The following is a 10,332-nucleotide window of genomic DNA, read 5'->3' as shown; positions in this document are numbered from 1 at the left end:
CAAATTTTACTTTTTGGAACTGATTGATCATCATAGGCCTCTTTTATCTGAGCTTATGCACCTCAGTTTTTGAGTGAACATTGCCAAAATTATCCACAAATCTTACTTTTGCGTAAGCTCAGATCAATGAGGCCTAAAATCAGTCACTTCCAAAAATACAGAAATACAAAATCTGTGTTAATTGAAAGAAAACAAGTTGACTAAATGATTGAATACAAACTTTGTTGATAACATAGCATAATGAGACATTTACAAGCTATTTTCTTTTTTAAACGGGAACAAAATTTTCAAGGGATCTTCAAAGTCAGAAGTGAGTTGTAACTGAGGAGCAGATAAGTCCTTATACACCCAAGCATCTCTGGTCTTATTTGTGGATATGTCAGATTCAAAAAAGTTGCATTGGTACATCAAAATAGTCATCAACAAGTTACTACTAACGGCATGGGTTTCTTTGTGTTGTAGCCGACTGAAAAGAGTCATATGGACTGTTTTGTGGTGTTATTTTTTTGTCCTTTTTCATGCAGATACTTACTGCTCAGACAAACACAGCATGTAGTGGCAGATGTTGTCAACACGATAGGAAATTTGCCTAAAGGCCATGAGAACTGAGTGCTGTATCTCATCTCAACTCGTTCCCTTTCTGTTAACAGCTCAATGGCATGTCAACTCTGCAACAATTACCCTGTCCTTACTGTACTGAACAACTCGTTAGAATATGACTGTGATCTAATGTAGTAGATCCATCAGTGCTGGTGTAATGACAGTGGAGTTCACACAGAGATCAGGAATCAATGTGCAGTTCTGCAAAGGGCATATAGAGTTTGTTAGTGATGTACAGGCGTATACACAACCTGTGCATGCAAAACTCAAACAACTCAAGACCAAACTGAAAATCTGGGATTCAAACCCCAATTTAAACCTTGAAATAAACAAATTGTAAGCATTTTGACAAAAATAAATAAGAAATTAATATTTATTTAATAACATATTTTTAGATAATTTATTATATAAAAAGAATAATATTACTATAATTTTTGTTATTATTGTTTTAAAGTTATATTTATGGGCTTTTATGCCTATAATGGACAGGAAAGCATTGGGTGGAGAAAAAGGAGCGGGATCGGCAAAAGACCTCGAGACGGTAATCAAACTCGGTTTGTCGTCGCAAGCACAGTTGCGCTATGTGTCAACGCACTAACCACAAGGCCAACTAAGATCATTTATTTAATATCAAATTTAATAATAATTTAGACAATATTTTTTCATATACATTTAAAAAATAAACATTTTGACACAAAAATAAACAAGAAATTAATATTTATTTAATAATATTATTTTAGAGCATAATTTTTTTTAAATAAAATTGGATAGTAATTTAGATCATAGTTGTTGTATGAATTAAAAAATAAACATTTTGAGACAAAATAAATAAAGTAATAATTATTTTATAAATTAATATAAAATAATTTAGATGATTTATTTGATATATATATTATTTATTTATTTATGCATTTATTTTTTTAAGAAAGAAACTAGTATTAGTATTTATTTTAATTAGTGTTACAAGTAGTACTGAATAGTATATATTAAATGATTTGGATTAAGTACTAAATATAAACTGAATAATAATTTAGACCATAATTTGTTTTTATAAATTAAAAATAAACATTTTGACATAAGAAATTAATATTGATTTAATAATAATCCATTTAGTATTCCAATAATCCATTTATTAGTATTTATTTTAATAAATTTAAGTAATAGTAATAAATAATTTTAAATATAAATCTTTGGTTACATTATAAATGTCTTTACTGTCACTTTTGATTAATTTAATGCCTCATTGCTGAAGTAGTAATTTCTTTAAAAAAATATTACTATATATTAGTATTTACTATAGTATAGTACTAGTACTATATACATAAAATTAATATTTGTTTAAAAAGTATTTAGAATGTATTTAATTTTTAAATACATAATTTAAATAATATTTTAAAATGTAATTTAATATAATTTTTTGCACTGTTGTAGGTTACTCATTAAAAATAAACTAATGTGTGGCAAAGTTAATTCTCTTTGTACATGGATCATCAGGGTTTGTTCATGTCAGCTTGAGTGCTGCTATTATTAAAGCAAAAAGGGGACATGTCAAATGCTAATAAATTATGAAATTTAATTTTTTTTGTTCAACTTCTTTACTTAATGTTAATAATATGATATGTAATTCTAAACAGTATTACATTTAAAATGAAAAAAGGAAAACACAAGCATTTTAATGCCCAAATGGACTTTTGGACCTCACTATAATGTTGCAAGATGAAAATGCTTATGACCTCACCATGCACAGCACTTTCTGCTAATGGCACACACCAATTCTGGGTAACATTGACAGGTCTTAAGGCCATGTGATGATGACTTTCTAGGTCAAATGCTGCCCAAAGCCAAGACAGCCATGAAAGGAGGAGGGGAAGCAAAACGGGGGAGAGCATGCACAAAGTGGAAACAGACATGCCTAAAAATAAACCATCTGAAATATTTAACTTACTGACCCAGAAACTGCATCACTGTAATCATATCTATGCTCCAGCAGAGGGGTCGGCAACAGTGAGAGTATGATATCATTAATGTGGAGTATGGAAATCATAATGAAACAGGAAGAAGAAACCCCCTGGGAAATTTGCCCGCAAACATGTAGCCAAGAAAAATCCTGTGAATCCAGGACGCTTTAATCGCTCTGTCCACTCTTATAGAATTGTCTAGAATCAGTGAACTTTTAACGCAATGTGTGTCACTGGGCATCAGTTCAGTATGTGACTCACAGAGCCCTCGTGAACACAAACAAACAACTGAGCTAATGGTGAGCAGAAACTGTGCTTTTCGAGAAACCTTTGGAACTCGGTGATATATAAGACTAAAAATACATTAAAAATACTAAATATTGTTACATTTTATTATAACTTTAAAACCGTTTTCTATTTGAATAGATTTTAAAATGTAATTTATTCCTGCAATGCATGCTGAATTTTCAATATTATTGCAGTGTTCAGTGCCACATGATCCTTTAGTAATCATTCTAATATACTGATTTGCTGCTCAAGAAGCATTTATTATTATTATCATCATCAGTGTTGGAAACAGTGTGCTTCTTAATACTTTTATATAAACCATAATACATTTTTTTAGGATTCTCTGATTTTTTTTTTCAAAAGAACTGCATATTTGAAATATAAGTTTTTTGTAACATTATAAATGTTTCTCTTAGTGTCACTTTTGATTCATTTAATGCATCCTTGCTGAATAAAAGTAGTGATTTCTTTAAAATAAATACATAAAATTAAATAATCAAATATAAATTACTGACTCCAACCTGCAGACTATTTCAGTAGAATCTATTTTAGAGGGCTCAAAAAATCTATTTTATTCCAAAAATGAAAAGACTCTTACTCACTCTTACAGTGGGGCAAATAAGTATTTGATACTCTGCCGATTTTTCAAGTTTTCCCACTTACAAAGAATGGAGAGATCTGTAATTTTCATCGTAGGTACACCTCAACTGTGAGAGACAGAATATTGTTTTTAAAAATCCAGAAAATCACATTGTATGATTTGAATAATTAATTTCCATTTTATTGCATGAAATAAGTATTTGATACAATATAGAACTTAATATTTGGTACAGAAAGCTTTGTTTACAATTACAGAGGTCAGATGTTTCCTGTAGTTCTTGACCAGGTTTGCACACACTGCAGCAGGGATTTTGGTCCACTCCTCCATACAGGTCTTCTCCAGATCTTTCAGGTTTTGGGGCTGTCACTGGGCAACATGGAGTTTCAGCTCCCTCCATAGATTTTCTATTGGGTTCAGGTCTGGAGACTGGCTAGGCCACTCCAGGACCTTAGACAACTCTTTGGTCTTGCCCATAGTGGAGAGGTTGGAGTCTGATTGATTGAGTGTGTGAACAGGTGTCTTTTATACAGGTAACGAGTTCAAACAGGTGAAATTAATACGAGGTAATGAGTGGAGGATAGGAGGGCTTCTTAAAGACAAGCTAACGGGTCTGTGAGAGCCAGAATTCTTGCTGGTTGGTACTTGAAAAATCGACAAGTGTATCAAATACTTATTTGCCCCATTGTATGTCATTCCAAGCCTGTATAGCTTTTCTTTGGTGGAACACAAAATTTAGCAGTTTGTCCAGCATGCTCGGTCCTATACAATGAAAGCAAAAAAACAATAACAACATAAAATTAACATAAAAGCTCTGTACATTTAGTCATCTGGATCCATTCAAAAGCATTTGTGAGAAGCATGATGTCAAGACACTGCTTTGTGTCTTGCTTCTAGATGCTAATGTCCAATTTTGCGTGAATGGTTCCTTTAAGAGATGTCTAGTTCTCAGAGGCTAGTATAATTAGAATATAGGCCTTGCATCTCTAATTGAGAATCTAAAGAGTACAATTTGGAGGGAGATTTACAAATCATTAAACTGAAGATCTCTATTCTGGGAGCGTTATAATCAAACTCTTGCATTTTGGTAATCACTATTTGAGAGTTGCCCTGGGGCAGTTGGCAATGCAACACCATCAATATTGATGATGCCCTGCAGCTTAACTGGGTTTTGGAGGGACTTTCTCCCACATTAATATTGATGCCATTGCCACATATCCTCGTCAGGCCCTCTTTAAGGATTTATAACAGCTACAGGAAGGGTGGACGACTTTGTTAAAATGCTGCGGATGTTTCGGTCCCAGTGACTGTGCTGGAGGAATTTCTTTTAGTCACGGTCATTAGTTTTATGAGATTGTGATTGCTCTGGATTTTCGGTTTGGAAAACAAATTGGATTTCATCTTCAAATGAAAAATACCTAAATAAAATGGGGTTTTGATTTCATCGCCCCCAATAAGCAATCGTCCCAAACTTCTCCAGTACGGCTTTGTGCGTTCCCTCAAACCGCCGCAGGGCAGAAGCTCCGCTTCAGCAGCTGCCTTCCTGACAGAGAGCTAAAAATGAGAGACCTCGTATGCACAAAGACTGACCTCAATTGAGTTTAACGTCTCAACTATTGATCTGACTGGCCGACCCTCCCAGAGACAGACCGCTTGCCCTTGTGGCCAATGTTCAAGTTTAAGCACTATAGCTGCGGGCCACTTCGTTGTTAACATCTGAAACGTGCATTGCTATAGTTCATCCATGCCTCTTGTTAAATTGAGATTGTCACATCAGTTAGAGGTTAAACGTGTGTGTTAGCCACAATGACTATTAAAACACGTCAGCGTCTACTCTAAACAATGGTAAAACTGAAGCTGAATGTTTATCGAACTGAAGACGTACAATACAAACATCCTTATAGATACTTGAAATATGTATGAGATAAAAACCAATAGGCATTTACATTCAAACAGACATATAACTTACCCACGGGGCACATGCTACTGCAAATATATTTTATATTCACAGTTTGGTAATATTGCATGTTGTTGAGGTGAAGAGGTCACTGTTGAACTGGAGTGGCAGGTCAGAGATGAAGGTACAAGTCATATTCATACTAGCCGCTCTATTGCTGGAAGGGGTCTGGAGGCCACAAGCATGACTTATATCCCTGCCAAGAACAGAGGTCTGAACATTATGCATTAGTGAAATTTCCAAAAGAATGAAAAAAAAAAAGGTTAAATGTATATTCCATCATCTTACAAATAATTACTTAGATGTCTTAAAATGTATATAATATAAATAAATTAAAATTTTTAAACCACATTGGTTAAGGGATTCAGTAATCTTTAAAGATCACAATGGCTATGTTTCAGTCACTCTCTAGAATTTCCCATAATGCACCAGAAAGAAAGGCACAGTTGCTCACAATATTCAATTACGGAAAATGAAATTTTCACCAATGGTGAAAAAGTCACCAGTGTCCCAGTGTGTAGAGGTTCAAGGCTCTTGATAGTGCCTGAATTCATTGTATTGATACACTGATTTTCACATTATTGGCAACTAGGCAGTGGAATGAGACAGTCAATATTTTAAGGGATTGCTCACCCAAAAATTTAAATTCTGTCATTAATTACTCACCCTCATGTCGTTCCAAACCCTTAAGACCTTCAGTCATCTTCATAACACAAATTAAAGCTGCAGTCCGTAACTTTTTTTTGTTAAAATTGATCCGAAATCGTCGGCGCCGATAACCTTGTGGGCAGCGTGTCGACATGTAGCACCATTGCGCTTCGGGCATCCCGTGTTCGAGTCCCAGCTCGCGGACCTTTCCCAATCCCATCCCCCCTCTCTCTCCCACTTCGCTTCCTGTCTCACTACTATCGTATCGATAAAAGGCAAAAAACGCAATAATAAAAATAAAAAAAAAAATCCAAAATCAATAATTGAGCAAGTACATAATCAGCCAGCGTTCAAAACTATTGCTTTACTTTAGCCTGATTCACAACAGTTTGCTTATAATTGTGTTTTTTTTTATTTTAGTTGTACTGGTAGGAATTTAGCGGGAAATTCGAGCATACCACCATTTCATTACGTGACGTCTGTAAACATAAAGGCATCCCAGCTAATAGGCTATCACATGTGAGGATGCTACTGGTGGCGTATCGTTTATAGCCTTTTGTCATAGCATCTGGAATAATTACATTTATAATTTTGATGGCGGATTGTAATCCAGAAAGTATTATGTGTTTATGAAATACATGTGACCTTAAATTATATTCCAGTTTTAAATGTGCATCTGATTACAGATGGCCAATGTGGGATTACACAAGTTTTTGTATTTTAAATAGAACCAGTTTGAAGGAAGAATAATTAGCTTTTTGGATTAAAAGAATTTCTTTATATGAAATTCGAATGATATGACAATTAGGGATTAGACTGTACATAAATTGAAATCTACATGTAATGCTAATACACACTACATACACGTAATAATCATTTCCACGGTTAATGTTATGTGAGCTAAGTGATCATTAGATTTAATCACCATTTGTAGTGCAATTTATTGTAATGTTTTTTTCCTCAGTTGGTCAGAACAAAAGTGGCAGACTTGTTACTTGTTCAGATGACAATATCCGGTGAAAATTATAATTTGGGTCATATATTCCAAGACGTAGGCTATAATCTGTTATTCCTAAATACAGTGCCCACACAGGTGCGGTGACTGACAGCCACAGGTAGTAAGGACATTCTTAAAATATTCCATGTGACATCAGTGGTTCAACCATAATTTTATGAAGTTACGAGAATACTTTCTATGTGAAAAGAAACTAAAAATAAATTTATTTAACAGTTTCTTCTCAGTTTCCTGTCAGTCTTTGACATGTGCTCATGACAGTAGCATGCATGCGTGTGGTGCATGACGTGGAACCCGAATGCACTCGCATGCAGTCTTAATTTCGTTGACGAATAATTTTTGTCATATTTTCGTCAACAACATTTTTTTTCCCTGACGACAACGAGATGATAACGAACGAAAACAATTTTTTAATGACACAAATTCTGACGTAAATCTATTGACATTTTCAACGAATAAAAACGAGACGAAAATGTTAGGGAGGGATGATTTGGGAAGAGATTCATGCAGATTCTGCTCCGTGGTTCGGAGGTTAGATGCGAACATATGAACCGACGGGACATTAGCTAAAATACACTTGCTGCACGGCACATAAAACATAAAAAATGTCAATATGTGGGAGTAAGAGAAGAGTAGGCATATGGATAAATCTGATGAAGCGAGAGAGAACTCAATTCGGTCCGGTTTTCTGAGCACAGACACTGAAGCATACATACATAGAAAGCGTGTCTCACAGCACATGTACTCTTTCATGTCGCATTAACGGAGAAATACACAAAAAATGATGTTGAAATGTCCGTTTTGACGAGTATTCACCGAAACACAGTTGATTACGTCTTAAGTGAACTTAAACAGTAGGGAGAACGTGTATCAGTACATTGCATCCGTGCATTCGGTTTTAAAGGGATAGCAGCCTAATTTAGTTGCTATTGTCCGAGTCATTGATATTAATCAAGCAACAAAAGAAAGACTTTTTAACTTTAGGAGCCCTAATGATAATCTAAATGTATTTATTTACTTTTTAACTTTTAAAAAACTTTAGTAGCCCTAAAGATTAATCTAAATTTATTTATAGAAATAAATGTGTATAAATAAATATAGAAGAATATGGTAAACAAGTTGTTGTAATGAATGCGTAATTAGCCTATAGATATAACCATTGGTATTTCATTTAAAAGAAGACTATGTTCTTGTTCTTTATGAGAAGTGGTTTTGTTTAATTTTAACAAAGGCATGTTGTGTGTCACCGCAGTTAAATCGCAGTCTATCACGATAAAACCTTAATATCAAACCTATGAGTTTGGAAATTTTAGAGATAAATAAATGCACTGTAACTAAACCCCATTAATGCTTAATAAATGCACTGTAACTAAACCCATAAAAGTTTAGCCGACTAAATTTACTGTAGATTTAGTCGACTAAAATCTTATGATATTTAGTTGACTAAACTAGACGAAAACTAAAAACAATGCAGATGACTAAAATATGACTAAAACGAAATGGCATTTTAGTCAAAAGACTATGACTAAAACTAAATCAAAATTTGCTATCAAAATGAACACTGCTCGCATGCATTATGGTACTGTTGAACGCGCATCGAAGACATGAAGACTTGTGTTCTTTGTGCAAAAAAAAAAAAAAGTATTCTTGTAGCTCCATAAAATTACAGGTGAACCACTGATGTCGCATGGACTATTTTAATGATGTCTTTACTACCTTTCTGGGCCTTGAACGTGGTAGTTGCGTTGCTGTCTATGCAGGGTCAGAAAGCTCTCAGATTTCATCAAAAATATCTTAATTTGTGGAACTATCCCTTTAAGCCCTATTGTCTAAAATGGAGGAAACTTCCATTAACTAAGTCAATTAAGGAAATATTTTAGCATTTTGGAAAAATCCACTCATAAGAATAACAAACACAAAGTAATGCTTTTAAGTAGGGGTGGCACAGTACACAGATGTCACGGTTTGGTATGAATACATGTACCGTGCCACCCCTACTTTTAAGGTGACTAAAAGTCATGTGATAAAGTCAAATGATTTAAATTGTCGTGTTTAGTGCAAATCCAATCCAAATACAACCAAATATCCTTGTACAATGCACTGTAAAAAAAAAAATTGAGCCAACTTAAAATTTTAAGGCAACCAGCTTCAGCAGATTTTTTTGAGTAAAATTTTAAGCTGGCTCAACTTTTTTTTTTTTTTTTTTTTTACAGTATGGTCCTTAACCATTAATCATGGCATTGGGAACACTGACCTGGGCCCGTATTCACAAAACATCTTAAGGCTAAAAGTAGCTCATAACTCGCCGATTTAAGAGAAAATCTTTAAAATAATGGGCGTCAATCCTAAATTTAGGACTCCTACATTTTTGCTCAAAGAGTATTTCACAAAGCGTTTTAGCGCTAAAACTAGCTCCTAAATCTGTGAAACGTAAGGAGTAGTGAAGAGGACTCCTAAGTCACTAAGACCAAACCATAAACTATTCCTAAAATCGCTGTTGCCGACAATCTGCCTCTGAACATAAACATTTTAGAAACATTTGATGACAATGACCTTTTAAAAAGGTGTCACATTTGGTTTTGGACATTATCCCAACTTCAATTTTTCTTTTGATTATATCCTTGTATTCATTAAACAGTTGGACAAGAAGTAACAGCTGTTCTTGCATCCAGTTTGTTTGTTTACATTTGCATGTATTACTATCAGCCAAGATTTTTCTACTCTAATTAAAAGGCTGTTTATATGCATATCCGCTAATTGTTTTTGTGAAGCATACATGTAAGAGGCTGACAATAAGCTGAACATACTTGTTTAATTAGTGACACTTATCCTGCATTTTAAAATCTTTATTTGAATGTGGCAATTAACGTTTTTATTTTTAAACCTTTATTTTTTTATTATGGCAACATGATATTGCGCTCTACAATATTTCTATGAATAAATGTCTGACTATCAGCCAATCACTGTGTGCATAGTTGTAAGCATGCTGATATCATCCATAGCAACGAGGTCAACCCCGCCCTTACTCTTAGCTTAAGACTTCTCTCTATTCTTTAGTAAAAGTTTGTATCAGCAGCTTTGTGAATAGGTTTTAAGAGAAAACTCTTAGCTAAAAGCATTTACTGCTATTTAGGAGAACTCTTAGTGGTATGATAAAATGTTTTGTGAATACGGGCCCTGGAACACTTTTTGCCATGAGATAAGTACCTGAGGAAAACAGCCAGACACATCAGCTTCAGTCAGCCAGAAACATCAGCATTTTGGGTTC

This window comes from Barbus barbus, assembly GCF_936440315.1.
Source record: "Barbus barbus genome assembly, chromosome: 12".
Lineage (NCBI taxonomy): Eukaryota > Metazoa > Chordata > Actinopteri > Cypriniformes > Cyprinidae > Barbus > Barbus barbus.
The sequence above is the reverse complement of the archived record's forward strand: the minus strand, read 5'-3'. Positions refer to the sequence as shown.